Source organism: Phalacrocorax aristotelis, chromosome 7 (assembly GCF_949628215.1).
Source record: "Phalacrocorax aristotelis chromosome 7, bGulAri2.1, whole genome shotgun sequence".
NCBI lineage: Eukaryota > Metazoa > Chordata > Aves > Suliformes > Phalacrocoracidae > Phalacrocorax > Phalacrocorax aristotelis.
This window is the reverse complement of record NC_134282.1, coordinates 162,101-187,528: the sequence shown is the minus strand read 5'-3', so window position 1 is coordinate 187,528 and position 25,428 is coordinate 162,101. Positions and strand designations below refer to the sequence as shown.

The 25,428-nt window shown below is 50.4% G+C and overlaps 2 long non-coding RNA genes across 4 annotated transcripts in view; one reads left to right on the top strand and one right to left on the bottom strand.

Moving 5' to 3' along the window:
• Positions 1-1,839: 1,839 nt before the first annotated feature.
• On the bottom strand, positions 1,840-10,636 carry LOC142059583 (uncharacterized). Of its 3 annotated transcripts, none has more exons than XR_012661428.1 (2): positions 10,107-10,636; positions 1,840-9,486 (listed from the first exon to the last, which is right to left on the bottom strand). It is a non-coding gene; the product is annotated as an uncharacterized LOC142059583 (long non-coding RNA). The 3 variants fall into 3 exon arrangements; XR_012661427.1 differs by having other exon boundaries at positions 1,840-5,133; XR_012661429.1 differs by lacking the exon at positions 10,107-10,636 and having other exon boundaries at positions 1,840-5,133; positions 6,085-10,086.
• Positions 10,637-12,994: 2,358 nt separating this feature from the next.
• The window catches only part of LOC142059581 (uncharacterized), a 40,337-nt gene continuing 27,903 nt past the window's right edge, over positions 12,995-25,428 (top strand). The window contains exons 1-4 of the long non-coding RNA XR_012661419.1: positions 12,995-13,137; positions 14,216-14,370; positions 14,755-14,864; positions 22,706-22,815. This is a non-coding gene — a long non-coding RNA (uncharacterized LOC142059581). The remainder of the gene's footprint in view (positions 13,138-14,215; positions 14,371-14,754; positions 14,865-22,705; positions 22,816-25,428) is intronic.

The following is a 25,428-nucleotide window of genomic DNA, read 5'->3' as shown; positions in this document are numbered from 1 at the left end:
CTGCCACATTAGATACAGATTTTTAAAATTGCAGGGTATATCTCCTACAAGCCTCATGCAAAGGGAAGTGAGTGCTTCTGGCTCTCAGGACAAGGGGGTCCCTCAGGAGCCTGGGTGCTCACGCCAGCCGGCATCTGGCACAGCACAGGGCAGGAGCTTTGGCAGTAGTATGTGAGCTGAGAATGAGAGTCAGGCAGCACTGCACGCTTCTCCTGTGAGCCGCCGAGGCTCGCGCGCTGTACCTTCCACGAATAAAAGGCCAGAAGAGTCAGCATTTCTGCTAGTTCCAGCCTCATCCGTACCCTCGTCGGTGTAACTGTAAGCAAGCGTCCTGTAGCGACTGGGAGTGTGGCACCTGGGCTTCCTGCGCTGCCTTAGGTTGTGCCCTTGGAGAGACCCTTCTCCGAGCCCCGTGAGCCCCGGGGTGGGTGGGCTGAGGTGCTGTTCAAGGCTGAATAGGCACGAAGGCCTGTAAACAAAATGTATTTATATTGCACCCATACCTGGCAGCCAACCGCTGCTTTATTTACGTATTCTGCACCTCCTGCCGATGCTTTTAATCTTAGCCGATATTGCCGCAGTTTTCTCTGACGGGGCAGGGGACTGCCACGCTGCAGGGGGAGTTTCTGGGTGCCTCCCACGGACACAGACGTCCTCAGCTGGGTAGGGACAGGGTGAGAGCTGGAACAACTCTGCTGACATGTAAGGGCCGTCCCAGGGCAAGGCTCCTCGGTCTGGGGGCTGAAAGGCGAGCCGCGCTGGGTGGTTGTTGTGGGAGTTGTGGAGCAAGTAGGGGAAAAAAAAATAAAAAGAGAAAAAAACATCCAAATGTTTCACAGCAGGTAGAAAGCTTGGCAGAAAGCAAACTGCATGCTGTAAAGACAAAAGCCGAAAGCCGGCTATGGACTGTACGAAAATAGTCAGTGCCATGGAAAGAGGTTATTTCTTCAACCGACCATAGGAGGCTTTTTGTGAGAAAACACACCACCTCTTCTTTCTGCTACGGCGCGGTACCGCAGCAGTAATGGGACAGAGCGTGCGAGCGCCTTTGGCAGTATCGGTAACGGCCGGGGCACGGCCGAACGGCCAGCCCACCTTCCGCACAAGGAAAACACCATTTCCCTAGAATGCCACGCAGACCCAGGACGGGTAAGGCAGAGGCCAAGCCCAGGCGCCCCCATTGCCAAGGACCACCTTGGCCTTGCAGCATCTCATGCTTCGGGGTGTCCTGCAGGCCGTGGCTAAGCTCAGGCCCCCTGCTCGTGGCTGCCCCCAGTCCCCCGGTGCCGGTTGGGCCCCAGCCCCCAGCGCGGTGCGGCGCAGGGCAGTGACCCAGCAGGGCGGTGTGGGATATCTGGAAAGCAAAGGACACGTAGTGAACAATCCAGGCTCGGACTGCGCGGGCTTAATCGGCCTGGGAACAAGAAGGCCTCAAGGATGTTGCGAGTTAAAACCAATGTATGTAGCTATTAATAACAGCTGTGATTTTGTATTTCCCAAGGCTTACAAAGCGGCATGGTACGAGCTTACTGTGGGAACGTATGGGATGGCATTACGTCTTCCTGAGAAATTGCATTCCAAGATCGGCCACAGGTGCTACTCTGTCAACAGGGGCCGCATCCCATACCACCGGCAGGAGTGTCTCGTTACAGCGTAGCAAAACAAGGTGGGAGTTGCCGATGCTGCTAGTAGCTATCCTTGGGATAAAGCCCAAGGCCGTGCTGACCAACTAGTAACAGGCTTCTATATAATAAACAGTAGAGGCTTGTGTGTGATAAGGTGGTTGCAGAGCTATATTAACCGCATTGTGCCTGTGTCATAAATTGAGACCACAATGGATCATAATCCAATTAGAATTTTATTAATTGTAGCAAGTAGAATATGAGCAAATACAGCGCTGGACGGCAGGGGAGTCTGCGCTCCGCCAACTGCCGTACTGAGCAGTTCAAACAGTCTCTCTTTATACATCTTTACTTCCATGTTCAATGAGATAGTGGAGGTACTTTTCGCATGCTTCAGTTGTTGTTAGGGGGTCGTTTCCTGCTTCCTGGTGATATGGGGTTGCTTGTCTTATCTCTGTCGATAAGTTTGGACATCTGATGGTTATCTTGCATAAGCACGCCTGGGAGGTATTCTTCGCATGCTTTACATTGAGCTTTAACATAAGTCTTAATAAACAATACCTTAGTTCAGTTTCTCACAATCCCCCCTTTTTCTTTTTATCCTATTATTGTTTATTAGACACTACTTTCATTTTCGGCACTGCAGGCAAATCTTCTTCCACAATTCCGACATTTATCATAACACTCACAAGGTAATATCTCACAATTACAATCATAGTTCTTATGTGGCATAATGCATTCACAACAATCGTCATCTTCATTAATAGATACACTCTTATATTTTGCTTCAGACCTTGTAGTCAAAATAAGCAATTTAGCTGGGTCAAACCGTTCTTTAATAAAATGTAAAATACAGCGTAATATACAAGGTCCAAATATAAGTCCCAGAATCAACATAATAAGCGGTCCTGCTAAAGCAGACAACAAAGTGGTTAGCCAAGGTGAAACATTAAACCAGCTTTCATACCATAACTTGCCCGCTTCACGATCTTTTTTACGTTGTTCTAACCTTTTCCGGAGTTCAGACATGGTGTCTTGGACTACTCCCGTATGGTCAGCAAACGAACAACATTCTTCATTGAGAGCTACGCATAACCCTCCTTCCTTTAAGAACAATAGGTCTAATCCTCTCCTATTTTGCAGCACCACTTCTGATAAAGATTTTACTGAAGTGGCTAAATTTTGAATAGATTGCTCTATTTTTGCTAAATCCTCATCTACAGCCATCTGCAAATTTTGCAACTCCTGACCTTTTACCAGGGAGGCTATGCCTGTACTTGCTCCAACTCCACCCGCTATCAGCAGTGTAGCTAGGGTTACTGCCGTAATTGGCTCTCGTTTTTGTCTATTCAGGTTTCCTTCAAAGTGGCGTAGCACCTCCTCAGAGGTGTGATAGATTAGGCGAGGAACAATAATCACCTGTATGCAAAACTGAGATTCATTAAACACGTTCAAGGATAGGCAAGGCGTTATTCCGATGTCTGAACAAACCCATTTAGCTCCTGGTGTCGGGATAGCCCATTTGTCCTTTTTATTTTTGTGTTTCTCTATATTGGTGTTAGTGACTATTCGGCTGCACAAAGGCTGATACTTTTCGGGCACTGTGCCTATACATTTTCCCTGACCCGTTACTAATTGAATAGTAATTCCTTGCGTATGATTCTTCTGGTCATCCCATTGACATTCTTGTGGGTTTAAACCATTAGACCATCGAATCATACCTGGTTTTCCAACTGCCTCAAAATATGGTGGTCTAATATTATAACATAACCAGCATTCTTCAGTTAAATTTGGTTTGCTTTCATTAAGGGCACGATAAGAGGCTTGCATTAGATTCCATAAGGGGTCCTTGGGTTCTGACAACTCTAGATCTCTGGATAAAGAGAATTCAGTCACAGCATCATTAGTTGTTTTCGAAGGAGAGCCTGAGGAAGGGGTTATGACAATTACGGGGGCCATCTTTTCTTCAGAGGAAGTGAGCGGATTCAGGACCAGATTTGGTCCTATTGGCAAAGGATCGTGGGGCATCGGTTTCTTCATAATTTGAAAAATACCCCCTCTATCTACACCTTGTTCGTAATATCTAATTCCCCAAAATTTTCCTACAAGCCAGAAGTCCTGACTAGGATCTTTTATGGTTATATTAATGCCTGTACATCCAATATCTTTATGATTACATGTACCATTATAGTAACTATCTGTGTAGCTCCAATTTCTCTTTTGACATATTTGTGGTGACCATTTGATTTCTAGATTTTGATCTCCAGATGCAGACCATTCAGAGGCCCATGTTTCGCATCCCCAGTATGCACAATAATAATGGTCTGGACGATTACAATATGATTTACCAGGGTTCGATGCTGGGCATATATAAATTGGCTTGCAATTCTTATCCATTTCTCCATCGATTAAGTAACGCAAACTTATATTGAAACTAACTGTTCCCCCCTCCATAATTTGTGCTTGGATTGGCTTATTTGGATATTGTATGTTTGTTATTGTCCAATTCATGGGTTCATGAGGGTTTCCTTTTCCATTTGTTTGGGCTATTATCGATAATAAAACTAACGATATACCAGGAAAAAGGGTGTCTGTCAATTTTTCCAATTTAAGTACACTTTTACCAGTCTTGGGGAAGTTCGACCATAGCTGCTCTTGCGCCTCATTGTTCTGGTTCTTTTCTCCACAGTTTGTTCCTCCTCTGCCTCGCCCGTCGACTCGGTTGCTTCGAGCCACGGGGTGTACCATCTTCTTGGCAGCAAGGGAAATCTTCAGGAGAACAGCTGTTTCAGGCTTTCTGCCTGTTTATATAGGCCTCCCACTTTGCAGCTTTAACTAATGAGACTAAGCAAGACACAGCTAGTACTTCCCTTCTGCACTTTGTAGCCAAAATTTCAACCACAAAGGGGATTGATTCGTTGGAATGGTAACAATAATACTAAGGGTTTATTCCTTTGGCAAAACTTTCCACCATTCATGGGATCCTCGAATAATTTCTTGTTCCGACTCTAATTGTTTTTAATTTCCACTCAGTGAGAGTTCTTTGGATTTTCCAACACTGTGTGCAAACTCCTATCGGAGGGTATCCATATTCACAGTGTGTCCACCATTTATCCTGGCATACCTTACACTTGCAACGAGCAAATGGATAACAATCGCAGTTCAAATGATTGCATCTAATTTGTATATCTAAAGTGCTTATTAGCTTTTCCTCTATATTCAATATTGTGTTACTACATAAGTTTAGCAATTTCCTTCAACACACTTCGTACGCTTCCATATATAATAGATTAAAAAAGATAATTATAGCAAATATAAACAGCAATATACACTTTATACCAAAAGGTAATGCGGCAAAATAATCAACTAAAGTTCTTATCATTACGTTATCTTTTCAGAGTTATCTTGGTGTCACCTGGAGTACTGATTACTTTCCAGTGGGGTCTCGTCACTGGGCCTTTAATGCGACTGGCATGAGTCCATCCACGCTCAGCAGTCCGGACAGCTGTTTCTGTTGTAAGCAAAACAAGATAAGGTCCCTCCCAATTGGGTTTTAGGGTTTCTTCTTTCCACGTTTTAACTAATATCCAGTCCCCAGGTTTAAAATTGTGAATTTTTAAGTCCAATGGGGGTCGTTGCACAATTAGTCCATGTTCCCAAAGCTTGTTACGATGTTCTGCTAATTGTGAAACATATTCATTAATCACATGATCTCGAATTAAAACATTTGTTTGTGGACTTTCGATTCTATAGGGCATTCCATACACCAGTTCAAACGCTGATATCCCTACATCTGCTCGGGGCCTGGTTCTGAGAATTAATAGTGCCATGGGTAGGCACTTAACCCATGATAATTTGGTTTCTATCATTAATTTAGTCAAAATAGTTTTGATTTCTCCGTTCATCCTTTCAACTTTTCCCGAACTTTGTGGATGCCATGGCGTATGATATTCCCACTTAATACCTAAACTTCCTGTTAGATTTCTAACAATTTTTGACACAAAGTGTGTTCCTCTGTCTGAATCGATTACATCGGGTACTCCATATCGAGATATAATATGTTCAAGTAATACCTTAGTAACTTGGTTAGCAGTTGCTTTAGAGGTAGGAAAAGCCTCAACATAATGTGTTAAATGATCCACCATCACTAATAAATATTTGTAACGCCCTACCCTGGGTAGTTCAGTAAAATCCACTTGTATGTGTGAGAAAGGTCTGTATGCTGGGGAACGTCCTCCAAGAGGTTTTCGTCTCATGTTGTTTCGATTAACCTTTTGACAGGTCTCGCAGGCTGCAGTGACTGCCTTTGCTATGTTATATACGCTTATACAGGCAAACTGTTGATTGAAATGATCAACTAACGCCTGGGTTCCCCAGTGTGTTTTACTGTGTATTTTTGAAAAGATTTCGAGTGCTATGCCCTTCGGCAAGACTTCTCTCCCATCTGGCAATATGTACTTACCATCTTGTTCCTTAGCTCCCATTTGTTCTAGTTTTTCCTTTTCTGCAGACTCAAAACTCAAATTATTACTAACAGGTACTTGCTGCATAGTCAAAATCGTACTATAATTGCCTGCTACTCGTTTTGCTTCTGTATCAGCTGCATTATTTCCTCTAACTTGATAACTCGTGCCTCGCTGGTGTCCCTTTATATGTACAACTGCTATTTTATTTGGTATTTTCAATGCCCCCAGAACTCGCCGAATTAATTCTGGGTGTATCAGTTCTTTTCCCTGTGAGTTAACAAATCCTCTCTCCTCCCATATTTTCCCAAAGGTATGTACTACTCCGAACGCATAGCGTGAGTCTGTATATATAGTTCCATCCTTTCCCTTCAGTGACACTAAGGCTTTCCACAATGCGTACAGCTCACAGGCTTGAGCCGACCAGCTGGCACTCAGGGGGCCCGATTCTATTGTCCTAAATTCTCCTTTATCCAACTTAATGATGGCATACCCTGACAATCGTTTACCTTCCACTATTCGAGATGACCCATCTATAAAAATTATTTCTCCATGTTGTAATTCCTCTTCTTCTAGATCTGGTCGAATTCGTGTTTGTTGTTCAATCGTTTGAAGACAATCGTGTATTAACTCAGTACTTTCCCCTGGGTATAAAAATTCTGCAGGGTTAACCGCTCCGACAGTCCTTAGGGACAGTTTTGGAGATTCTATGAGTATTCCCTCATACTTTAGTAGTCGGCTATCTGTAAGCCATTTTTCTGCTTTTTGTTGAAGCACCCCCCTTATGTTATGAGGCGCATATAGGACAACTTCCCCATTGAAGGTAATACGATTCGTTTCTTCAAGTAATAAGGCAGCAGCAACAACGATTTGTAAACAACTTGGCCAACCCCTGCTCACAGGATCCAACAGCTTTGATAAGTATGCTACTGGTTTCTTTTGTCCCGCCCATTCCTGAGTTAATACTCCGAATGCTGTTCCTTCATGTATGTTAACGAATAAATGGAATGGCCGCTTTAGATCTGGGAGGCTTAAAACCGGTGCTTGACTTAACTCCCTTTTGAGGCTGATAAACTGATCTTGATCCTGAGGGGTCCACTTGGGTATTTTGTCTTTAGACAGTTGTTCATACAAGAATTTAACTTTAAAGCTGTAATTCTCTATCCATTGTCTACAATACCCAAATAGCCCTAATGCTTGTCGAATTTGCCTCTTAGTGACAGGCATAGGTAATTCCAGAATTCCCTTAATGCGCTCCGGATCCAATATCTTCTTGCCGTTAAACAAATAATGCCCCAAATATTTCACTTTTTCCTCCACAAATTGTAACTTTTCTTGTGATACCCGTAGTCCCTGTTGTGCAAAAAAGTTTAGAAGTCGAATGGTTTCTTTTCTTACATCCTTCTTATTATTCCCTGCTATGAGTAGATCATCTACATACTGTAACAGCACATTTCCCGTTTGTACCTGGTATTCTTTTAAGATCTCTTCCAGGGCCTGTCCAAACAGGTTAGGGGACTCAGTGAACCCTTGGGGGAGCACGGTCCATCTCAATTGCTGTCTGCGGCCTGTCTCTATGTCTTCCCATTCAAAGGCAAAATAATCACGGCATTCTTCTGCCAGTGGACAGGCCCAAAAGGCATCCTTTAAATCAACCACACTATACCAGGAGTTATGGGGTCCTAGCTTGCTTAGCAGTGTGTATGGATTTGCTACTACAGGGAACCGGGTGATAGTTCTTTTGTTTATTTCCCTTAAATCATGTACGAGCCGATATTTCCCATTTGGCTTCCTTACAGGCAAAATGGGAGTGTTAAAGGGTGACATACAAGGCTCTAAGATTCCTTGTGCTAATAATCGATCAATTTCTGGTTTCAATCCTCTCCGTCCTTCTAGGGATATGGGATATTGCCTTATCCTCACAGGTATGTGGGGTTCGGAAATTTGAATTTTAATCGGTGGGATTTCCAGTTTACTTATTGTATCCGGAGAGTACCAGACATCGGGGTTAATTTGTTTTTGATCATCTACGGTCAAAGGATAAGCAGACACCGTTAGCTCTTGATTTTTTACTTTAATTTCTAATTGCAATTCAACAATTAAATCTCGTCCTAACAGATTAAATTCTGCTTCAGGGACGAGCAAGAGTTCACCCATTCCAAATTTATTTTCAGTTTCGAATACCACATTTTTGATTTTGCTTACTTTAAAGGGTTCTCCTTTTGCCCCAATTACTTGTACCTTTTCAGGGGAAACTTTACATCCCTCAGGTATTTGCCTAATAGTCGATTTCTCAGCCCCAGTGTCTACTAAAAAGGTGAACTCTTGTTTATGGGGACCTATTTTTAATTTTATCAAGGGCTCATGATGACCCCGGTCCCCTAAGATATAGAGCCCCTGACTCTCCTATTCCGTTTTTAATATTTCCTCATCCCTGATCCTTTCTCTGCAATTCGTCTTTATATGTCCCTTCTTTCCACAGTAAAAACAACATCTCTGTTCCTTCTTTACTACCACGTTCCCTTGTTTCGTTCCAGCAGATCTGTGTTCACCAGTCCGCCCTTTGCGATCCTCTCTGACTGCTGCTACCATCATTTTTACTTGTCGCTTGCTGCTCTCTTCTTCCCGCCTTACGTAGACTTTCTGAGCTTCCCTCAATAATTCATCCAACCCTCTATTCTGCCAGTCCTCTAACTTTTCAATCTTCTTTCTGATATCTTCCCATGATTTTGCCACAAACTGAGTTTTGAGGAGCGCTTGCCCTAAAGGGTTGTCTGGATTTACCCCAGAATACAGCTGAAGGGCTTTCCTCAGTCGTTCCAGCCACTCAGTAGGGCTCTCATCTTTCTTTTGTATTTCATTAAATGCTTTATTGATATTCTGGCCACGGGGTACTGCTTCTCTAATCCCTTGAATTACTATAGTTCTCAGGTCCTGCATATGAGTTCTATGCACCGGATCCTGATTATCCCAATTAGGTCTTTGGAGTGGCCATTTAATATCTGCTTGGGGTCCCTGGGCATGCTGAGCATCCCACAGTCTCATTCCTGCTCGCCTGATCATATCTCTTTCCTCGGTAGTAAATAATTGACCAAGGATAGATTGCATCTCATCCCAAGTATAAAGATTTGGTCCCAAAAATTGATCTAATCTTTCTGCCACTCCGAGTGGGTCTTCAATTAGGTTTCCCATCTCGGTTCTTTTAAAATCTCGTAGGTCAGCCGAACTTAGGGGCACAAAAATATATCCAATCACAGGTTGGGGTCCCCCCATGGGCATTTCCCTTAAAGGATACATCTGAGCTGCCCCTTTTTGACTCCTAGTTACGCGTCTAGGAGGAGGGGGAGACCCTTGTTCCGATTCTGGTGGGGGAGTGGGTGCTCTGGGGACCTCTGAAGGGGCTGCGGGAGCAGGAGGAGAAATATAGGGAGGGGGGCTTAGAAGGGTTTCGTCTAACTCTTCCTTCTTTTTCTTTTGTTCAGTTTTTACTTCATTCAGTGGATAAAGTCTAGCTCTCGGTCTTTCTAGCCACACTTCCGCATACTGACTCTCTTCTGGGTTAAGGGGTTTTTTATTGTTAACCCAGAGGTTTAATTGTTGTCTGACCCAATCCTCTTCTGACCCATAGACTGGCCAAACGTCATCTTTAGAAATCTTCTTCCCTCCCCATATCCTAGTACAATATTTTATCATTTTCTGTTTATCTTTCCCTAGGGTTCCAGGGAAATATCTCCAATTGTCTAGGATATATGCCAGAGGGGTATTCTTAGGTACAGTGGGTACCTTTCCCATGGGAGTCGAAGGCTTGCTGCCCTTCGCCCCCATCTTCTGGAATATCCACAAGCGCGCACTCACTCGTTCCCCTTGTTCCTGGCCCAGTCCCTCGCGGGAGATGGGAAACGCAGTACTTAAGGGTCCGCACTCGCCTGGTTCAATATAGCGAACCTCTCACTCGTTATATTCCAGGAAACCCAATCCCGCCCGAACGGTAAACCCGCGAACAAATTTGCCATATACTTACGCGCCCTGCGTCTTCGTCCGGACTCCCGTGCACAGAATTTTTATGGGATTTTACCGGTTTCTCCTTTGCTCATCATTCTAGAATTTAGGTTCGTCGGTAAGGTTGAGGTAAGCTGTCGGTCGCGGGGCCGCGGATTGCCGCGGGGCGCCTCCCCGGAGGACAGAAGCTCACCGTTCCTTATCCGAGTCACGGCACCAAATTGTCATAAATTGAGACCACAATGGATCATAATCCAATTAGAATTTTATTAATTGTAGCAAGTAGAATATGAGCAAATACAGCGCTGGACGGCAGGGGAGTCTGCGCTCCGCCAACTGCCGTACTGAGCAGTTCAAACAGTCTCTCTTTATACATCTTTACTTCCATGTTCAATGAGATAGTGGAGGTACTTTTCGCATGCTTCAGTTGTTGTTAGGGGGTCGTTTCCTGCTTCCTGGTGATATGGGGTTGCTTGTCTTATCTCTGTCGATAAGTTTGGACATCTGATGGTTATCTTGCATAAGCACGCCTGGGAGGTATTCTTCGCATGCTTTACATTGAGCTTTAACATAAGTCTTAATAAACAATACCTTAGTTCAGTTTCTCACACCTGTAATAAACTGGCATTTGCTTGATCATATTGGTCGTGTGCAGTGTCCGTGACTTCCGTGTCAGCAGGGCGGCCCCACGGGCCCCAGCCCCCCCCCCCGCCGTGCCTGCGGCCAGGGGCCCGCGGCCGCCGGCCCCTTCCTCCTCTGCTCGCTCCCGTCGCGGACGGCTCGGTATGTGTCACGAGCGGCAGACCCGTTCAGCCGCTCTCGGAGGGCGCGCGGCTCTGCCCGGCCGTGACCGGGGCCCGCAGGGGTTTCCCGCTCGCCCGCTCGCCCCGATAAGGAGCTGGCCCCGAGCCGGCGCGTCCCGCCCCGCCCGGCCCTCGGCGCCCTCGCGAGCTGAGCGCGGCCCGGCCAGCAGGGGGCGCTGGCGCTCCACGACTGGGCGCGGGGGCGGTCCGGCGCGGGGGAGGGGCCGGTGGGGGCCGGTCCTTCCGGCCGCCCTTTAAGGGCCGCGGCGCGGGGCTCGGGCTTCCGGTGGCGCGAGCGCGGCGTGGCGGAGCGGGGGCGGGAGCGGTGCGTGTGGAGGCCGAAGCGCCGGTGCGTGGGGCGGCCGGGTCGCGAGGCGTCCCTGTGCGGTGCCGGGGCCCCTCTGCGGCCCGGCGTGGGAAGCCCGCGGCCGGCGGAGACTGCTCGGAGCTGGGCGGGGAGCTCCGCGGCGGTCCGGCCGCCGGCAGCCATCCCCTGCGGTGGCCGGCAGCCCCTCGGGACTCCTGGAGGCCTGGCGGTGCCCGAGCCTCGCCTGCGGCAGCCGCCTGAGAGAGCAGCGCGGCCGTGGCCGGGGGCCGGAGAACGCCGGTGAGTGAGTTCGGGCAGCGGGGTCTCCGTGCGGGGCGGGCCCGAGGCCGGGCCGGGGGGCTCCGTGCCCCGCAGAGAAGCCCTGGTCGGGCATCGTTCGCTTCCCCACAATGCAGGTCTCTCCCCGGTTATTTTCTGTGTACAGTGTTTTGGGCCACCTGAAACCCTTTGGCAGGGTAGGTTTGGTGCGGGGAGATGGCAGGTCTGGAGCCTGAAAGATCTCGGGGGGGGGCGGCGGGGGATGTATTTCCTGCCTTAAAACTTTGAGCCCACCTCGTGTGTCATGTCGTGTTATCCTGTCGTGAGTCTCATGACTGTGGCAAACGTCTCAGTCGGGCGTTCTGAACGTGTGCGTGTGTAGGCAGGGGGAGATTTGTGCAGGGTGACAGAGCCCCTTGTGCTTCTGTGCTAATGTCTACCTGTTCTAGACCTCCAGTGTTGGAAAGCCTTTGGTTAGTGCCTAGCCGTGCCTGCGTAACAAATATTTTAGCTGCTGATGTGTTATACCTCTGCTGTGAACTTTTTCCTGGGTGGCTTGATTGTTTCTGGTTGTCCATGTAAATCTAGGCAGCTATTTTCTGCCCGGTGGTGAAGCCTATCGGTTTGGATAACAAAGGGCAGGAGAGCAGTAAAGAAAAAGGTGATCCATCTGCTGCAGCTCCTTGGAAACAATTTGTTCCTTATTTTCATTGTTACAGAGTGTGGCGCTGGGGTCAATGGTGTGGTGTAGTTCTTGAAGGCTTATAGGAATTAATTTTCTCTTTGGACAGTACATCAGTACTCAGCATTGTGTGCCGAGTTTTGTAGGCTGCCCTTGGAAACAGTTTAGCCCAGTTTCTCTTGATTGGTAAACATAAATTTTCAGGAGATTCAGGGTTGTGTGTGGCAAAACATGTCCCTCTGTTTTTGTGTCCTGCCGCACAAACGGCCAGCGGCAGGGCTCTTGTTCCCCGCTCTCGATATTGCTACAGCAGGGCTGCGATATTTAGACCTAAGGGATGGGTTTAGGAATGGAAGGAGAGAGAACGCCTGTGTTCTGTGAGGGCTATGAATGCTGACCCTTTGTCTCCGTCTGCTGCTTTTCCTGTGCGGGTGATGAAGCCGTTTTACTTTTCTCTGTTGTTCCTGGTCTAAATAGCTGCGAGGCTGTCGCCGCTGTGGGTGTGCAATTTGTGTTGCTGTGTTTCTGTGGAGTCCTAGCTATGGCTCGCTTCTAGTGTGGCCAAGCGTCAAGGTATGGCTTTCAGTTTAAAGCTTCAGAAGCGCTGCGCACTGAAATGGGTGTAGGTGAAACTGCTGTTGTGCCTGCAGCTGTGCTCGCAGGGATGCTGGGTGGCTCTGCATCAAAACGGCGAGGTGCGCATGGACCTCCGTCGGGCTGCGCCCTGGGTGCGCGAGCGTGCCATGTTTTTGCTGTTCCGGCTTGTACGTGCGAGGGCTTAACGTTTGATTTAATGCATTTCCTTTAACGGCAGGCTGTAGTTGGGCTCTTGACGGTATTCCTACGTGGGCGCAAGAGCTGTGGAATAGTTAAGCTGTTGCTGTGCCTCCAGGTGACTTGTTCAGTAACACTGTTTTTCCAGGTGCAGATGGATGAGTTGTGCAGGGCAACGGAGGAGAGCCCAGGGGAGTGCTGTAAGAAGGTGAGTCTGTGTGTAGTACTGGAGGGAAGATGTGACTGATGGCTATAGGCCTCCATTATGGGTTTTACTCTTTTTTTATTTTGTGATCTGAGGGTGCTAAGCGATGAGCCGAGCGTGATCTGGGCCCTGGAGGTGAGTCAGGCAAGGTGACCGGTGCTTGGTGGGCTGGAGTAGGTGTTCTTTTTCAGGTTATTCAGGGTTTTTTTTCCTTCTCTTCACTTTCCCATCCCAATTTGGGGCCGATTCCCTCAAATGGGGACTTCCCCCCGTGGGACTGCTTATGCAGCCTGGGAGCTGCTGCCTGGGCACAAAAATACCTCAAACCCCCTGACTCTGGGTCTGCAATGTGGGGTGAAAAAAACAGAAAGAATTCTGGTGGAAAGAAAACAACTTGGGGCTTCTGGGAAAGCCAACTCCAGCTGGATTTGTGCAGCTGGAAAGGAAAAAAAAGGGGGGTGGTGGGGAAGGAACAACCACCTAAAAGCACCTACCAACCATTCTCATGCACAAAACCGAAAGTGAAAATGACCATTTTTTGTAGGGCAAAAGCACAAAAAGTCCCCACAGAACTCAGTAGTTTGGAAAAGCAACCCCAATTATTACATTATGTAAAGAAGGCAGGGGAAAAAAATAAAACCAAAACAAAACCCTATCACAACCCTGATGCCATTTGCCTACAAGCAGTTCCTGGGGCTTATTCTGTGGGGGTGGGGAACCCAACCTTGTTCCCCAGGCTTGCTGTGCTGCTTCTCCTCCCTCGGGCATGGGGGGGGGGGCAGTGGCATGGACAGTAGCAAGCACCAGATTTTTTTAAGCAGTCAAGGGGAAAGGACTGAAATGCTCGAGACACTTGGCTGTTTGGTGCGGAGGCAATGAACGGTGCTGCTGGGGCTGCGAGGGGGAAAGGTGCAGAGGAGTAGAAGCTCTGTGCATGCAGCCAAGTTACGGTTTCTGGATGGTATTAATCGAGAAGAGTAACTCAGATAATGCTGCTGCCCAGCGACCAGAATTGGGTACTGAGCCCGGGAGCTGCGCACGCGCGGTGGCGTCCCTGTGATCCGCATTGTTCTCTCCGCAGGTAACAGCCCTGCGATGCTGCGGTGCCTGCGAGGTGACGCCGCCGTGCTCGTTGCTGCTTCCTGGTAAGGAAAGGCCTCCTCCGCTCCTGCTGCAGCGTGGTGGTGTGTTGGACACGATTCCCTGTGTTGGGTGAGGCCTAGGGGTGCCGGCGAGGTGAGCGAGCCCCTTTGGTGGGTGCAGGGGTGTCTCCTTGTGTGCCTGCACTACTGGGGCTGGTGGGATGGGAAGCTTCAAACCACCTGCCGAGGCAGGCTTCTGCTATGCTAAAGGCGAGCGGGTGAGGGCAGCCCCAGGAGTTCCCCGGGAGCTGATAGAAGGGAAGAGGGAAAGGAGGAGGAGGAGGAGGATGATGACCTTTTCCCCCTGCCCAGGGCGCAGAAGATAGCTGACTCCCAGCTCACCAGAGCTCCCCCTCAGCCTCCCATGGCCCCCCTTGCCCCGTGTGCCTGCCCCCAGCTCCGGCACGAGCGAGCTAGGCTACGTGCGTAGGAAGCCTCATCTCGTAAGAGCTGTAAGACACCCATGTATTCTCTTTAGGTGGAGGACGGCCTAGAGTCTGGAGCTGCAGAAGAGGCAGGGAGGAGAGGAGGGGAAAGAAGCATCTGAACGGCTAAATTGCGCCAGCAGCGCTGAGAGCGAGAGTCGCGGTGAGTCCTGGGCCACTGGGGCCCCGTTGCCTCTCTTGTGCATCCTGGGCCCTCCCTGTCTCTCCCCTGGCCCCCTCTCTTTCCTTACCTGCTGCAAAAATTTTATTTTTTTTTTTTTTTTGCGCCCCCCCGCACCTTCTTTCTCCATCTCGCTCTCGCTCTGAGTGGCTCCCTGCCTCCCCGTCTTTTCAGTCCTCCCTCTCTCTGTCCTGTAGCCTGTGGCTACTTTTTCTTTCTCCGCCTCTCTCTGCCTGGCTCTGGCTCCGTTTTTATTTTTTTATTCCTCCTGCTCTGTCCTGTAGCCTGTCGGTGTTTTGTCTTTCTCTGGCTCTCTTGGTCTGACTCCCTGTGTTACCGAAAAACGCGGTAAAATCGGAAACAACTCCTCAACGCCAATTTAGTATTAAAGAGCAGGCGTTCTTTATTCACGGTGCCAGACGCACGGGGGATCGCTCCTCCTGGCGTGCGTACCTCGCACACCTTTCCCGTACAATTTGTAGATCAAAATTTTACGTATTCATACATATTCATTATTGTCCTGTCTACTGATCGGTACAAACTTGCTCGTTCCGTATGTAAATTACTGCGCAGGCTCGGTGGTGGTCCGTGAGTCGGTGGTCGCGATCTCCCCCTGCCAGAATTGCCTTTTACCTTCTTGGCTCTTAATCTTGGCAGTCTTGGCTAGTTTTCTCAGTCCGCTACACGAAACCGCGTTTTGTCATCCTTTCCTGACAGAAGCACGCTGTCTGTTGTTCTGTTGACATTAACGATCGCCTAGGGACTAAAATGCAGATCGACAGATACACTGATTCGTACGCTCCATGTTCCCGTAATGGAACACCGTCTCTGGTTGCTTGATTTCATCGCTTTGGTTACACCTGTTCCTGTTGTTCAGTTTCTTCTTTTTTGGCTTTGTGTGATTCTCTCTGTGATTCTGTTTTTCTCTGCCTCCCGCTTTTCCCAGCTCCCCGTCCCTCACTTTGAATACCTGTTATCCTTCACCAACTCACTCTTCCATGGTTGCCATCCCCGTTTCTGAGTTCCTCCTGCTTTGCCACGTAGCCCGTGACTTTTTTCTTAATCTCTCTGTCTGCCTCAACGCTCCCGCCGCGCTTTTTAATTCGTCTGCTCTGTACCCTGCTACTGTTCTTGCCTTTCTGAGTTCTTCTCTGTCCAGCTCCCTTTCCCTATTCATGAATTCCTGTTCTTCCTGCACCCGCCGCTGTTTCCTGTGACCTCTGTCTCTCTCTGTCCAGCTCCCTGTCCCTAGGTTTTAATTCCTGCCTCTGCCCGCTGTAGCGCGTCTAGATTTTTCTCTCGGCCTCTCTCTCTGTCCGGCTCCCCCTCTCTGTGTTCTAATTCCACGTTCTCTGTCACGTAGACCCGTGCTATTTGTTTGTCCTCATCTCTCTCTGTCCAGCTCCTTGCTGCTATGTTTGATTTCTTCCCTCTCTGTCTGTCTTTGTAGCCCATTGCTGTTGTTGTGGTTTTTTGGTTCCCCCCCCCCCCCCCCACTTGTTTCTTCATTTGTCTCTGTCTGCCTCCCAGTGCCTGATCTTTAATTCCTCCTTCCCTGTTAGGCCGCTGTTCCTTTTTTCCATTCTACGTTGTGTTCTCTTTGGTCTCCTGTTCTTATTCATCGATTCCCTCCTCGCCGCCCTGTGGCTTGTCCCCGTTTTATTGTTGCCTCTCTCTCCCTCTGTCTGGCTTCTTGCCCCTGTTTTTAAAATTCCTCCCTCTCTTCTCTCTTCCCTGTTGGCCGTGTGATCTTCAGCCTTTCTCCATCTCTTTCTGCCCAGCTCTCTGTGTCTATTCATTAATTCTTCCCTGTCTGCCCTGTAGCCTGTAGCTTTTGTCCCTTCTCCATCTTGCTGTCTCTGGCTTCCCCATGACCCTATTTTAGAATTGTTTCTCTCTTCTTTCGGTACGCGTTGCGATTCCTTTTGCTCCCCATCTCCCTTTTGTTTTGGGTGTTTTTTTGTTGTTGTTTTTCTGGCTCCCTGTCCCTAATTCTTAATTCTCTGCCTTCTCATGCTCTGTACCACGTAGCCCCATGGTTTGTTTTGTGGTGTTCCCTCCCCGGCCCCTTCCCTCCGTCGTTGGCTGTCTCGGCTCCCTGTCCCCGTGGCTTCATTCTTCCCTCTCTGCCCTGTTCTTGTCGCTCATCTTGTCTTTCTCCATTGCGCTCGGTCCAGCTTCCTGCCCCTATTCTTCTTTCCTCCCTCGCTGTCGTGCTGCCTGCCCCGGGTTCTTTGTGCGTCTCCAGCCTGCTCCTCTTCCTTCTTTGTTGGTCTGTGTCCTGCTCTTCCCTCTTTCTGCTGCCTCTCTTCCCCTCTCTCTCTCTCTCTCTCTCTCTCTCTCTGCTGCTTTTATCTCCACCTCCGTCAGGCTCCCTGTCCTCCTCTGGCCGTCCTGTTCCCTGCCTTGTGCCTTCTCACTACACGCACACACGCCCCCCTGCCCCCGTCCAGCCGAATGCCGCTCTTCTCTTCTCTCTTCCTACTGTCCTGTGCCCTGCTCCTCACCTTTGGTGGCCTCCCCCTCTGCCCAGCAGCCCGTCGCTCCAGGAGCCAGGCGACGGACGGTCCGTTCCCTGCCAAACCAGGACAAGCGCGTGCCGTGGTTTAGCCCCAGCTGGCAACTCTGCACCAGGGAGCTGCTTGCTCGCTCCACCCTCAGTGGGCTGGGGGAGAGAGCTGGAAGGGTAAAAGTGAGAAAAACCATGGGTTGAGATCAAGACTGTTTAATGGGTAAAGCAAAAGCTGTGCGTGGAAGCAAAGCAAGGAATTAATTCGCTCCTCCTTTTCGGCGGGCAGGTGTTGAGCCACCTCTGGGAAAGCAGGGCTCTGTCATGTGTAACGGTTACTTAGGGAGAGAAATACTGTAGCACCCCGCCCCCACCCCAAGGACTCCCCCTTCTTCCCCCAGCTGCGTGTGCATAGCATGATGTCAAATGGCATGGAATATCCCTTTGGTCAGTTAGCTGGGAAAGCTTTCCCAGCTGTGTCCTCTCCCAGCCTACTTGCTGGTGGGGCACTGAGAGAACCAGAAGAGGCCCTGACTGTGGAAGCAGTGCTCAGCAAGAACGAAAACGTCTCTACATTATTAACGGTGTTTTGAGCATAAATCCAAAACGTATCCCTTCCTAGCTACTGTGGAGAAAATGAGCACTATCCTAGCCAACACCAGCTCCGTGCGGCTGCGGCAACGGCGGCCGAGGTGGCGTTGGGGCAGGGGGAGCGTTGGGGACCCTGAGCCACGAATCGCTCCTGGGACTTGTTACGTGCGCGCCTGCACAAACACCTGCCCTCTCCTTTGCCCTCAGGGCTGCGTTTGCGCTGCCTTTGCGTGGGGCAAGGGGCTGTGATGGAGCCCAGGGGAGGAGGTGGTGCACTGTGGGGGTGAGGGGAGGGGGCGCCCCGTTGCTGCTGCGCCTCAGCTGTGGGCGGGGTCTGGATGGAGGAGCCCCAGGTGCGGGCAGTGGGGCTGATGGTGCCAGCTCCTCCCTGGAAAAGGGGTGGTGCCCTGCTCTGGGGGGCCAGTGTGAGCTGAGGGCGGAGCGGAGCTGCGGCCGAGCGTCAGTGGGCTGCGACTGTAGGGGGGGGGAAGGTGAGCGAGGGCTGGGTGATGGACCGCTGCTTCCCGGGTCAAGCCCCGAGGAGGGTTGTGGCGGGGCAGCGCGCCGGGTCGGAGCGGGTGGTGGGGAGAGCGAGGCTGTGCAGAGGGCTCGGTGGGGCTTCCGGGTGCATCGGCGGGCGGGTCGGTGCCCCGCAGGGTCAGAGAGCGGGGAAGGCGGGCTCATGGCGTGCCGGGAGCTGTGGTGGTGTGGGTGGTGGCTGCCGGCTGGCCGTGCGGCCGTGTTGTGCCGCAGAGCATGCCGGGAGCTGTAGTCCTTGTGGGGCGCGGCTGCCGGGCGGCCGTCTTGTGCCGCAGAGCATGCCGGGAGCTGTAGTCCTGGCGGAGTGGCTGCCGGCCGTGTCACGTGGTTCGCCGGGGCGTGGCGGGAGGCGCGGTCTTCCGGTGCTCGGGTGCTGGGCGGCCGGGCCATGCACGGTATGCGAGGTGTGTTTTTGGGGTTGGCTTCGCGTTCATTTCTGGGGGCTTCCAGGTGCGGCCGCTCCCCGAGAAGCGGTGGGTTCCCCGGGAGCTGACAGAAGGGAAGAGGGAAAGGAGGAGGACGATGACCTTTTCCCCCTGCCCAGGGCGCAGATGATGGCCGCCTCCCCGGCTCACCGGAGCTCCCGCTCAGCCTCCCCTTGCCCCCCCCTTGCCCCGTGCACCTGCCCCCAGCTCCGGCACCTCCCCTGAAGCGTGCTGCGTAGCCCTAGGCCACCCGCAAGCCCTGTCGTGAAGGCAGCGAGCCGGCCCTCAAGCGCACTGGATTCCCCCTCGGTGCAGGGGCCCTACGGGTTTGGGGTGCGGGCCCGGCAGTGCCGGGGAAACGAGGCCTGCGAGAGCAGGAAGAAAGCGCTGCCGGGCCGGTGCTGGCCTGCCCTGCCGGGGTGCGGGGCCGGGCCCGTGCAGTTCAGTTCCCAAGGCCTCCCCGACTGCCCGCGTGGGCCGTGGGGGTGCAGGGCTGTGGGGTGGCTGTGCTCTCCGCGCCCCTGAGCGTTGCCCGTGGGGACTGCGGAGGGGGACGGGACGCAGCCAGGCTCAGCTGGTTTGGTCCCTGAACGGGGAGAGCACAGCTCTTCTGTTCCTGGGCCTTGAGACCAGGCTCCTGTGGCTGACGCCGGGACCCTGAAACAGGTTGAGTCGTGCGTTTTGAGGGCCTGACCAAGGGGACTAAGTCGTGTGGTTTTGGGCTGAGGAGCAGTGGTCAAGTGCTGCATTTTTGGGACTTGAGAACAGGCTCAGCAGCTGGGCTTTTTGGCTCAGAAACGGTCCCAAAGTGAGCTGGTTTGGGGGCCAAAAGCAGAAGCTGGTTTGGCTGCTTGTGCAGGCTGGGGGGGGTGGTGTGGGGGCATTGGGGGCTGCAGGGGAAAGCAGGGGTTGGGCAGGGTACGAGGACCCTCCCCGGAGGTGGGGGTCTGGTCACATTGGACCCCGAAGTTCGGGAGGCCGGCATGCACCAGAGCGAACTTGCCACCTGAGGCGGGTCCCTGGAGGAAGGGTGCTTTTTGGATCCAGTGCAGTGCACCCTCTTTGGGTCCAGCTCTTCTTTCTGTGCTGCTTAGGATAGTTATTAACTAATTAATCATACGAACTAAGTCATCTTTATCTGATATTGTCATCTTTGTTTCAGCTGGCATAGACGTAGTTTTCTTTGTAGTAGCTTGTTGGGGCTATGTTTTGGACTTGTGCTAAAAAAAGCGTTGGTAACGTGGAGATCTTTTGGTTGTTGCTAAGCGGTGCTTACACTAGTCGAGGACTTCTCCAGCCTCCCGTGCCCTGCTGGATGCACAAGAAGCCGGGATGGGAGGGGGCACAGCTGAGCACTGGACCCCAACTGACCGAAGGGATATTCCACACCATATGACATCATGCTCAGTATATAAAGCTCTGGGGGAAGAAGGAAGGAAGTGGGGCACGTTCCGAGTTACGGTCTTCGTCTTCCCAAGTAACCGTCACATGTGATGGAGCCCGTCTTTCCTGGAGAGGGCCAAACACCTGCCTGCCGATGGTAAGGAGCGTGTGAATTCCTTGTTTTGCTTTGCTTGTGTGCACGGCTTCTGCTTTACCTGTTAAACTGCCTTTATCTCAACCCACGAGTTTTCAGAGTTTTACTTCTCTGAGTCTCTCCCCCATCCTAGCCGGGGGAGGAGCGAGTGAGTGGCTGTGTGGTGCTTAGTTGCTGGCTGGGGTTAAACCGTGACAGGCATACAGCTATAATGTTTAATGGGAATATCCAAGTTATGACAGCGATGAGCTTAGGACCTTGTCAAAAGCCCAGACTGGAGGCTGTAAGGAGAAGGAGCTGAAATCAACTGGAGCTTCAGTGCAGTGCTGGAGTTTGAATTAGCTGGGACTTGTAGTAAGCAGGAGCTGGAACTCCAGCAGAGCATGTTCCTGGACTGGTTCCTCAGTTGTTACAAATGTCTTCCTTTCAAGTAAAAGAAAGAAATCTCACATGTGATAAATTAAGAGCTTGCCTGTTAACCTTCTTTAGGGTCAAGTGTTTCTCTTCTGTTTGTTCCTACTAATCCTATGGGCAAGTTGGAAATAGCCTTTTATTTTCATAGGCATAACTAAATTTCTAGTGATCTGTGGCATCAGTATAGTTTACTTTTGAGCACATAGGTGCCAGTAGAAATGTAATGAATGAAACACGATGGCAACTGATGCTGTTGTGATGGACAAAGCTTATATTGCTCAGTTCTGTACATATGCATTAGATTTCCTGGACCTAATTATAATACTTGCATCTTAATTACCCATGCGTTTTTAAGTCTCTTAGGAGCACCTGCAGAGGTACCAGGTGGTCTCTGGTGGTCCCTAGTGGTTTGTTGGAGGGGTGGGTTTTTTGTGTCCTTTCCATGAATGCTGAGTCCTTCTTCCATATATGGTTGTGAGGTGGCCCATGGAGTAATCTTGTCTGGGTGAGGTGTGTTGGTTTCAAGTAGTGTTCTGACTCTTCTCTAGATGGAGGTGTCCTTAGTTCCTTTTGTCTTGGTTTGGACTGGTGCCTGCTGCTAGGTTGTCTGCATCCCTTCAGGAGGTTCCCCATCAGGCTTGCAAAGATGATGTCCTTGAGTGCCTCCTTGCCCGAGGCCCCTTACAACAGTGGCAGTGGTGAGGCTGTTGCCTGTTTGTCCTGGGTGCTTCCGAGTGGAACCTCAGGGATCACAAGGTGGTTTCCAGGCAGGAGTTTGGTGACATTGCAGTAACGCAAAGGAGGTCTTCTGGCAGGAGTTTGGTAGTTCTGCAGCATCCTTATCTTTATGGTTCTGGACATCTGCGTTGTAAATGTTGTTGAGGCGCTTCTTGTCTTGAAGCCTTTCTGACTCCCCCAAAGCAACTAGTTTTAGTCACAACAGCTCTATCGGCTCCATCGTGGTTCAGAGCTCTGAATCAGTTTCATTTGGTGTCTAACACGTTTTTTCCCCAAGGAGAGGCTGCATTTCAAAGTTAATTAGTTTTCTCACAAGTGTGTCAGTCGATAAAATTGAGTTACGATTGTTAAAACCACAAAGGTGACAGGAGTCTCACAGATCTGGACTATTTCTGAAAATGTATTCATCCCATGCAAATGTCATCGGGATACAGATCATATGTACTTCATGCTCTGACAAGACAAGATGCTGAGACAGGGATGAGCTCCAAAAGGACTACTGAAAAGAAAAACGCACTCAACAAAGTCATGTGGTTTTTTTGTTTGCATTTGGGGGGGTGGGGTGGCTCTAACTAAAGAGTGCAGTGTTGGCTGGCAGCAGCCTGCAGAGCATCTTTACTACCTCATCTCTCCCTTTCTTCTCTTCCACTCCTCTTTCAGGGCTGTAATTGTCATTTGGATAGCTTTAGAAGTGGCTTCTCTCTGCCTGGCCTCGCTGTCCTCGCGGTGTGGGGGCGAAAAGGGATAGATAAAGCCCTTCCCGGCTGTGGACAGGAGCTGCCTCGGCTGAAGCTGGAGACACCAACGAAAGGTAAAGAAGAAGAAACTGAAGGCCCTCTGGCTGCCAGCTGCCTTCCTGCTGCAGGCAAGAGAGAGCCTGTCCCTGCAGGTGAGGGAGGAAGGATCCCCCTTCATAGCCCGCAGCGGGCCAGGCCGCCAACGTGCACCGCAGGGTCTGTACGCGTAACTGGGAGTTGGGTACGGGCGTGTAGTGCATGAGCGAGCTAGGCTACGTGCGTAGGAAGCCTCATCTCGTAAGAGCGGTAAGACACCCATGTATCCTCTTTAGGTGGAGGACGGCCTAGAGTCTGGAGCTGCAGAAGAGGCAGGGAGGAGAGGAGGGGAAAGAAGCATCTGAACGGCTAAATTGTGCCAGCAGTGCTAAGAGCGAGATTTGCGGTGACTCCTGGGCCACTGGGGCCCCGTTGCCTCTCTTGTGCATCCTGGGCCCTCCCTGTCTCTCCCCTGGCCCCCTCTCTTTTATCCTTAGCTGCTGCAAAAGACCGCCCTCCCCCCTCCCCCCCCCCCCAACCCCGGCACCTTCTTTCTCCATCTCGCTCTGAGTGGCTCCCTGTCTTTTCAGTCCTCCCTCTCTCTGTCCTGTAGCCTGTGGCTACTTTTTCTTTCTCCACCTCTCTCTGCCTGCACTGGATTCCCCCTCAGCGCAGGTGCCCTTAGCAGTAGCGCAGGGAAGGAGCGGTGTGTCCAGAAGCCCCTGCAGAAGGAGAGGCTTTGATCAGGGTCGATCTGCGGTAATAATGATCGCTGTTTCCTCTTTCCCTCTCCCAGAGGCTGTGCTCAGGATGGGGTTGTCTGTCCTTCCTGTTCATCTCTTCCTCTCTCTATTCCTTTGCGTTGGTCCCTCTCCTTATTGTTGTTTTGCTTCTCTGAACCTTTTATTTTTTTATTCCCAGTGTTTTCCTGTGACAGGAGCGGCAAAGCAGGGAGCGGAGCGTTGGGGTATCCGTGGAGGGAGCATCGGGTGTCCTGTCTTTGTGGGACTGACCCGGAGGGAGCGTGGTACGTGTGTCGATAGCATGGATATATATCTTTTGTGGGTGCACAAATCCTTTTCAGAGTGTCAGAGGGTAAGGGTTTTGTTCTGTTCCGTGTAAACATTGTTCTGTTTGGTGTATTTGTCGAAGATGAGAGTTTAGTGTGGGAGGAAGTCAGCTCTCTGGTTTGAGGGTAAGGTGGGCTGTACGTGTTTGTCGGTCATCTCTCACCTGCCAGATGTTTTGAACTAGTTGTATCTGGTTTTCCTAGGGAGCCACGAAGGGGTTTGGGGCTCCCTGGTGGCGGGTGTTGTGGCCAAAAGAGAAAGCAGGGTCACAGAGTGCTTCATTTACGGGGCTGGCCTCGGCCATCTCCTGCACAAACTTCTGGTATGTAGCGATCGTGATTCGATTTCCTGAAGGAGGAGGATGATGGAGCTCGTTATAAGAGCATAATCATTTTCTCTTCCTTTGGCAGTATGGGCACCCGAGGACCAGCTTGCTGTTGAGGAATGGCACGAGGATGTCGGCGTCGACACTCAGCAGAGGAAGGAAGCTTCTTTTGGAGGCCAAGAAGATGAAGTAGACTGCTTATTTGTTGTGTTTTGATTTTCATTGCGGGGGTGGGGAGGGGCTGGGACATGCAAAACATGGTCCCGGGCAGGGGAGGTGTCTGTGACGTGGGAGGCTGTGAGAGATCATGGATGCTGCTGGACAGGCATTAGAACCCGTTGCTCAGGTTGGACGGACCCGGCAGAAGCACCGCACCGTCTTAAGTAACGCCTGCTCACACACTGAGATTTTAGTAGTTGCCCCCACATCACCGTTGGCTTTTCCTCGTCGAGCTTGTGTTTTGGCAAGAAGCGTCTCTCGTTAAGTGTTTGGGTCTGAGGGGTGTCCATGAGGCTACGTGGTGCCCATCCCCATGAGATTTTGTGACCATCAAGTGATATTCAGCATCCATCTTATGCCTGTCTCCTGTAACTACTCTGCAGTTTCGCTTAAGGCTTGATAGCGCAACGTTAGCTGATGGCGGCGTTTCCCCTGCTGGCCCCTCCACGCCAACGGCATTTCCCCTGCCAGCCGCTGTCCGTTCCCTGTAACTGTGACTCTTGTCCTGGCAGAACCTTTGCCAAAGCCACCTTTGTGCTCCACAGCAGTCTGTTTTCTGTCTTGAGTATGTTTCTTTTCGATATTGGATACCCCAAAGCTGTGTACCGTTGGCTCAGGTCTCTTCTTGAGCTTCTGCGAGAAGAGAGAGCCTTCATCTGTTTTTATCGATGTGTCTCCTGGGGTGTTTTTTTGTTGTCCTTAACAATTTAGTTTTGTCCCAGCTACTTAGGTGTTAATTTAGCTGCTTCGTACGGTTTCTGATATGCTTGTGTATTTCCACGTTTCTTTTCATGTTTTTTGTCCTTTGAGACTGATCCAGTTCTGTTAAGGGACTGAGCGAGAGAGAGCGTTGAGGTGACTCCGAATGGTTGATGGTTTTACAATAAATGATTTACTTTATAACCAAAGATATTTTTTGAGAAGGGGTTCTTAAAAGATCTCATTCTGCTTTGCCATCCTGCTGGGGTAGATGAGCCCCAGCCTTTTTTCGGGAGGCTTGTTCTGCTCCTGGGCTTCTCTGGTACTGTTCCTTGAGTTGGTTCAGGTTTTGAGCTGTCTAAGCTCTTTGGTAGGTGTGTTTTGACATTTAGAGAGGGGGAGGTTTCTGGTTGAGGTGAGAGATTAAGGAGCAGTCAAAGTTGAGCAGCATATATATATTAGAAAGTACACTTGTACACAGCTTTTGTTTTTCCTCGGGTCAGTAAGTTTGTGTTGGGTGTTCAGGGGTAGCAAGATGGTCTAAAAGTGTGTTTTGGATTATTTGGTTTTGTGGGGGTGTTATGGTTTTGTCTGGGGTTTTTTTGGTGTTTTGTTTTTGTGTGTGGTAGGTTTTTTGTTTGGTTGGTTTTGCAGGAATTTTATGACTTGGCCGAGGGTAGAAGCTTATATTTTTTCCACCAGTTTT